The 8400-nt window shown below is 32.8% G+C and overlaps 1 pseudogene; it reads left to right on the forward strand.

The window, feature by feature from the left end:
* Positions 1–4104: 4104 nt before the first annotated feature.
* On the forward strand, positions 4105–4933 carry LOC149556599 (F-box protein At2g02240-like; annotated as a pseudogene).
* Positions 4934–8400: the final 3467 nt, after the last annotated feature.

An 8400-nucleotide genomic window follows, 5' to 3' on the forward strand; every position in this document is an offset into this window, starting at 1 on the left:
TTTTGCAATGCTGCAAATCTTTGAGGAGTTCCATATTTGCATGGAACATTTGCCAATCGTGATCTTGGTCACATTTATATGGGGCCCTATACTACCAAGGACTTGATTTTGGAAGAAGGTAGTTGTAAGGGCCCATTGTTCTTCCTCAAAACCATGTTCTAGTTGGCTGCATCTGAGTACAAAGGAAGATTCGATATATTTTCATGGCGTACAAAGGACCTAGTAGTTGTAATGTAGCACTTGAAGCTATGTTACCAAGTACAAAGGACCTACTATGAATTGCTAGTGCAGAGTATTTCTCACAGTTTTGAGTGTTTAGTCTATTTGGAAGATTTCCTAGAAGACTTACTATTTACTTGGGCGATGTGTATTTGCATGCCCAGTCATCACTTTGAAAATGGTACAATTAAATTATGTTTCCTTTGAATGCATTGTGCATAGTTCATCTGAGATATTTTCTGAAAGAGCTCTGCCACTCGACATCTTTGCTACCAAGGAAAGTTTTCCTACATAAAAAATCAAACAGATGGCTATATACCAAAATTTAACACAGTGAAAAATAGGGCAAACTAAGAATGAATAGGGCTTTGCCATAAAGGAGACGATTATATCAAATACCGGCTTAGAATTCCCTATCTATATCCATGCTCATTGTACTGAATTTGTATTTCGCCTTATTGCGATTGCTTGTGCTTGCTTCAAATAATTTTTTTAAAAAATTGATGTAATATTTTTTTCTTTTTATGAACCATATTTCCTCCCTGGATTAATTATATTTATTCCTCACTATTTGAACGAGTCAGATAACATTATTTATTTTTTATCTATCTAAATTCTTCAGTTGAAATGTCATGCCCAAACTTGACTTCGTATACCTCTCTCAACCTTTAATGCATGGATAGAATCATTGAAAATTATTAGATCACTAGCAAATATGAGAATGATCCGCCACCAAAATAAGGGCTTATTTCAGTGGCAAATGGACATGTGATTCATTGCCACAAAAGTGGGTTTTCTTCTCTCACCTATAGCCCAAACTTCAGGATTTCTTGCTTTCTAAGCTTGTTATTTATGCTTAGGACATGCCTTGGCTTAAAATGACAGCCCCCAAATTAATTCTTATCCCTACTTCAATCTTAGGATATAGCTAGATGGATTTAATGAAAATCTTTGTTAACCTGAAGTCATAGTTTTTGCCGCTGACCTCTCTATGTCCGTTGAGAAGATTGATTTCATCCATTTTTGAAAATTCAACTTTGCAGTACTATTTTAGACTTAAGATTGCTCAACAAACCGTGAACTTGTTCTGTAAAAGTTTTGTTTTAGGCTAAATCACATATATCCTTTTTTAAGATACAAACATTTTTCCCCTTCAAGTTTGGTGCAAAACCTATGAGATTCTTAAACCTATAGGACCTAAATGGTCATCTTTTTTATGTCTTCCATATGTATGTTATACCAATCTTTTGTTTTAGAGATCTACAATTTTTGATCTCTCTGTGCTCTGTCTCCTTTCTTTATTTCTCATGATTTATTATTTCCAGAGAGAACTGAGCTTGTAAGAGTTTTCCAGTTCCTTAGTATATTTACTGAATGGTGTAACATTCTAACATTTGTTAATTTATTTACTGTGTTTAGTAAACATGATGATCATCCTTGCTGTGGAATCAATTTTTTTTATGTTTTTTGGTTTGTCTGTTTCCTTGAGTATGTATGTTTGTTGACTGTTCATTCTAATATTTGCTAGTTGTTATTTTATGATTAGTAAACATGGTGAACAGTCTTGCTATGGCACTTGAGTTTTCTAATTTTATTACTTTTGCCAATTTGTTTAGATTTGTGAGTATGTGTTGGTTGTTTTGCACCCCTGAAGGTCTTCATGTAACATGCAAATGTTTATGTAAAAACATGGTGATAATAACTATTATCATGTTTCTATTCTTATTATAATGAAAGTATAATGAACACTTTGCTCACTTCTGGAATTTTCAGAACATTAACTATCTAAACCATACATGTATAAAATTTGAGACAAATAAGAGGGTGAATTTCAGAGTGGTTTGTTAATGTTCTATGTTTTGGATCAGGTCCGATAAGTGGAAGCTAAAAGTTATAATGGGGCTTCGAATCCTTATTTCTATAGTCACTGGGTAAACAAAAATTTGTGAAATTGAGGCACATAAAGGCACTATCTTGTTATGCACAAAAATGCCTCAACTTTTATATATATCTGAAAGATTGTTAGTTAATGTTTGAATAGGCTCCAAGTAACTCAATCAATAAAAAGAATACATAAAGCTAGAAAAAAAGCAGTCACCATTGCTTCAGGTCTTGTACAAACAACTATGTCAATAGTTGTTATCTATATATCCTCCATCACATTTATAGCGTTAAGAATCAAGAGAAATATTTAGTAGATCTAGTCCTGGGTTTGAGTATATTTCACTTTAATTTCTCCAATCCATCTACTACCCCATCTGCAAAATTCACATGTTTTGTAGGTAGCAAGAAATATATTAATTTTACCTAAAAAAAAAGAGCTATATTAATTTTAAGTTAATATTCTCTCCCCTACAATTGTTTATTTTGCTATACATTGTTTGAATTTCTAGTTTCTATTCACTCTCTCAGTCAAATCCAACATTGTAGGCTGTAAGATGCAAGCTTGAAGTTGAGCATGAAGTATGATGCCTTGAGTTGACAAAAGATGATGTAACTGTGACTAGGAATAGCCAAAGTTTATACTAGTGCATAGTCTCATTCAATTATTTAATATAAATTTCATGCTTGCCCTATTTTCATTATTTTGGATTATACTTTACTAAGAGATTTTGGATTTAACTTTACCATGAGATTAGAATGTCAAGAAAATATTTAAAATGGTTCCAATAATAATTTCAAAATAGTATATGAATTTGTAGTAACATATTAATTGTATCAAAAAGACTTTTCATTACTGTATGCCTGAAATCCGATACTGATTCGCCATTTCCTACAATTAATTTTGTGATTGCTTTAGATAAATAAAACTTAAGTAGTGGAATAAGAGGCAAGATTTCTAATTTGAATTCCCTTCTCTCTCATTCGACCATAGAATCAATTCTTATACAATAGAACCAATTCTTACATTTTATCATATAACTCTAATAAAAATATCTATATGCCACCTTGCATGCTTCATACACCTTTCACTCTCCATATTTCACACTCTTAGTGTAATTCAGCTATGTAGAATTGTAAGATGCAAGCTTGAAGTTGAGTAAAAAATGATGCCACGAGGTGAGAAAAAATAATGTAACTATGCTACGAAAGAGTCGAAGCTCAAACCGGTGCATAGCTTCATTTTAATATTTAATATAACTTTCATGTTTCTTTTCTATTTCTTCTTCCCTTGATTCCATCATTTTTGTTTTAACTTTACTATGGAATTAAACGTTAGAAAATATTTCAATTTTATAATAATGTCAGAATAGTTTATTTCTTTTTCTTGAACACATTCAAGAGAACACCAGACTTCGTCTACCTATATCCAATTTTAAGTTGCCTATATCTAATACCAATCTACCATATATAATTTAAGCCTTCTGCAAGCCTTAACATAGATCGCTTAATGTCATCCAGTTATAAAATCTCCATTTTGTGAGATTAATGTTATGATTTCTTCTATTGAGTGAAACTTTAGTGGAATTAAGAGGCAAGCTCTCATAATGTTACTTCTCTTTATAAATTCATAGCTCTTTCAAACCACCATATAATTTATTATTATATTTCATCATAATTAAGTCTAATTACAATATCTATACACCTTGCATGCTTCTCAGTGATGTTAAATAGATAACATAAAATAATTCTAGAATTAGTCTTTCAAGTTTAGCCACCAAATCAGTTTGTATTGAAAACTTAACATAAATACTGACTCAATTGCCTGGTTTCCTTTAGTGACATACTACATGACCCCAAACACTGTTAAAATACTATTTAGGGAGCCTTAACTCTAGTCCACTAGGGTTCTCACTTACCTTTATTTCAATAGGCTAGCTAATTCAGAGATTCTCACACAGAACATCTTATTTTATAATGCTAGAATAAATGTTTCAGTTTGCAATGGCCTCATGGCTTAATGAAGTTAGAAGTTGTAGCTAAAAGTCAGTAGATTGTTATTTAGAACATCTTTTATTTGTAGAGATTCTTATTTAGAACATCTTTCTTTTAAATCTCAAATGAATTTATTTTGAATCTTTGATCAATTCAGAAGTTTTGGCTGCACAAACCCACGAGGAAACTATGCTTTATATTGTCTACAAGAGAGTTGGGTATAGTTTGGGGAAGTGATGATCGATACTGGAAGTGGAATTCTAAAGATAACATTAGGTAAGCTACTGCATAGTTGTTGAATTCTTTAAATGTTTTATATTTAGGTGAACATGAAAACAATGGTCAAGCAAAGCTAATGAAAAATTTTCATTCATTTTACAACATTTTTTTTTAGGAAGTAGCTGAACTAATTGATGTATGCTAGTTTGAAGTGGAAGGCAATTTTGACAGCACACTTTTGTCTCCTGGTATAGACTATACTTTCTCATTTAGACTGAAGTTCAAGGAATCAGATGATGGCCCATATGGTTGGTATTTTGAACCAGTCAAATTTCTATTTACAAATCCTTGGGAACAACAACAGCGATCTGCTCAGTTTTTGCAAAACACTGAGAATCCTGTTCATAGTGAAGGATATGATATGACTTCTTTTAGACATGTTGGGGACGGTTGGATGGAGTTTGAAGCAGGTGTGTTTTATGTGCAAGAAGATGAGGATGGTCCAAAGAAAGTGACATTTAAGATGAAAGAAATGGTTGTTGGAGATTGGAAAGATGGACTTCTTATAGAAGGGTTTATAATTCAACCTAGCTTTCTAGTTCTAGGAAATGTTCAATAAGAAAAGATAGGATGTGACCTCAGTTTTACAGTATGTGTTTGCATAAGTAATGATATATACAAAGATGCTCTGGACCTTTCTATGTATGTTTTTCAGTTTATTTTGGCTTTATGTATGTCTTTTTTTTTGAACCAGGACTACCAAACTATCTAAAGCTTGGTTTGTAAGAAATTTTGTTATGGATAAGTATATGGAATAAAAGATTACACTTTTCTCATTTATTGTTGTTCAAATTATTTAGTTTTTTTAGTTTCATTTTATGTTTGTTCAAGATCTTTAACAGTTTTTTTTACTGGCGGTGAAACCTTTGCCAAAATAAATCATAAATTTTGGTGGGTAAACTGTCTATGTACATACGCTTGTTTGCTTTGCATGTGTAACATTATTTTGGTTACAAGTAAAATATATGTGAATACATCAAGTTTGCATCATTTGAAATGTTCATAATGGTTTTCCTTTCTACAATTGTTTATTAGTGGCTCTTTCTTCCGAAATTTTACAATTTTTTAAATTTAATTGCTATTATTTGCTTTTTTTTGGCCCTTTCTGGCTGATTTTTCCTAGAGGTGAGAAGGATGTAACTTCTTCCTTCAAGAAGATTGTTATGTGCTCCCTAATTCTGGAAAACTGATTGGTGTTGAACAAGATGATATGAACTAAAAAAATTGTCCTATGTCATCATTATGTTCTTGTAATTTCCTTGCCTAAAATAGATGCTGTGAACTGAGATAGTTCTCTAGTATGACTTGCGTGACATTCCTCCATGATATTTTCTTCTAATCCTTGTTGCCTTAAAGACTTTTATGAAAACTTTCATATCCAAACACTGAAAATATTTGTAGTATATCTAAGATAGTATGACATCAACACTGAATAGTAGTGTAAGTATCCAGGGTATTATGACATCACTCTAGATCTGGATTGGCTGCAAGGAAAATGTAATGCAATGTAGAAATGACAATGTAACAAAACATGAATATAGAGGAGGATTTCGTAAAAAAATTTAGTAGGTATTGTTGAGATGTTTTAAGTTATTTTAAAGCTGGTGGTGCTATAAATTTTGTATTGCAGTTCAAGCTTGTAAGAGTTGAAATGGGTGATAAAAAGCCTTAGCTAGTGGTGCAATTTATAGCCCCCACCTTTACCAACCTTTCAAATCTCCAGTCCTAAAAAGTAGGCACTATTATTCTTAAAGAAAATGTCAATTAACCCATAAAAATTTTCTTTTTTCACTTCGTAAAACACCTAGCTAGTGAAGGGACTCAGTACTTGAACGTGAAAAACAACCAATAATGTGATGCCACATCAACGGTGCAAGTATGGGTACTCTTATTTCTAGTCCACCACAATCCTAAGCTATTGACGATAATATGCCTTCATTCTGGTCCTCTTTAACATTTTACTGTAGTCACAAATATGCTACGGCTATGCTGATAGATCAGGTATCTACCTAGCATGTGTATGGGCCGAGAATTGATCCCTTCTAAACATATTTCTTGCACTCTGCCCCATGCTACCTTCCCCATTTTATATTTTATTTTCATCCATCTACCATGTAGTTTCATAATTTGATTGATAGTTTCATATTTGAAAGATGAGATATCACACCACCCTACACTAGAACACTATAAGTGGATAGGCATGACACCTTGGAGAAAGTTGCTTCAAGTTTGGATGCTAACTCACACCTTTACTCATTTTATGAATGAGAGTTTGGTTTTGACTCTTCACTTTAAATGAAACAATCTCCAATCAAGTCCTCTCCCAGATGAAATCATTTCAAAGATTATTGATATTCATAAGATAACTGGCCAATGTGCATATATTGTTGGTGTATGGCATTGAGCTTGCACTTTAGTAGCATCTTGCAAGAAATGTTTACATCCTAATATATAGTGATCAAGGCATCATACATCTTTTTTGTCTGCATCTCTAAAATGTGCAGTATCAAATGATTATTCACCAAATCTGAGGTGATTCTCTTCAGCTTTGGTTGACCTTTGTTATTGTCCAGCCAATTAAAGAAGGTTAGTATGAGACTTGAGTTGCCACCTTGTCTCCTTGAAACTCAAAAATCAACCTCCAACCCTCCCCCAATAGCATCTACAAATTGCATTTCCAAGGAGTAAAGTTGAAAGCACCCTCTACACAAGCATGCTCTCCGAGTCTGAGAGTAGTCACACCTGCAATTCTTAGAATATGCTAGAACCAAATAGATTGGTTAGCTATAACATAGATTAGCAACCTATCACAAGTGCAGAAACACTTCAATACTAAAGTACTTTGGGCATCCTGCCCTATAACTTCTCACTCGTATGGAACTCTTCAAATACTGAAGAATCTTGAGCATAACACACCCTGAAAAGAGTCAGCCACCTATATAGGTAAAAATCAATCCTCTGATAACTAGTTCTTAAGTATCATGCTCAATAACATATCATGGGACCTAATGCCTCTTACATGCACATATTGGCTTCAATAACTAAATCTTGGGCATCACAACTGCTGAAACCACTAAAAACTCTACCTCACAAACAACATCCCTTTACATACTCTGATACCATGTTACATATCCTGACCATGGTAAGCAGATTGTACACTAAAAATGTTAAAACTTAGAAAACCAGGAATGTTGAACATGATAACTCCTAAAAAATGAAAATTTCTGATTCTGAATACAAGAATCTGAAAGTACATCTCATTGAAAAGCAAACAGTGAATACCTAGTATTCAACTCTCAAACCTTTAACTTTCTTCTCATTAAATTTGAAAAATAATGTTTCACCAGCTCAACATTAAGCAAAGAAATTAGCAGAGGAGACATGGGGCAAAAGCAAAGATGCGAGTCAATCTTGTTTTGAAATTCTCTCTTGTAGATGTTTAAGCTGACTGTAGAGCCAATCATTCTTATTTTTTGATGATTTTGTTCCTTGTCTTTTTAGGCTGAAAAGGCAGCATTTGAAGAGACTGAGAAGAAGAAAGAGGAAGAGGTGATGTATCTTATAGTTTTGTCTGCTCTTGATGCACATTGCTTATCTTCTAGTAAATTGTTGGGCTTCTTGTTTGGCTGTGATTACAAACACATTATTTAGGACCATGCAAATAAGATCTTGAAAAGTATTTAGTTTGTTGATGTTAAATCTTAGTCTAAAATTCTTGCAAGAGAAAGATAGGTCTAGTGATGCAAACCCTTACAACAATAGTAGAATAGTGATGTAAACCCTTACAAAAAAAACTATATGTAAACCCTTAAAATTCAACTCAGACACCAAGACTAAAATGTAGAAAAATTCTTCTTAGTCACCATCTAGATACCATGCCTATTGAGAAATATGTGAGAACACTAGCAGCACCCACTTTATGAGATGGTTGTCAAATCCTACAATTGTAAAATTGAAATTTCCAAAATACATCATGAAATTGGTCCAACATTATATGTATAGAAAGCTATGTCCAAATGAAACATT

Source organism: Cupressus sempervirens, chromosome 5 (assembly GCF_028749045.1).
Source record: "Cupressus sempervirens isolate cs-2001-9-10 chromosome 5, ASM2874904v1, whole genome shotgun sequence".
In the NCBI taxonomy this organism is placed as follows: Eukaryota; Viridiplantae; Streptophyta; class Pinopsida; order Cupressales; family Cupressaceae; genus Cupressus; species Cupressus sempervirens.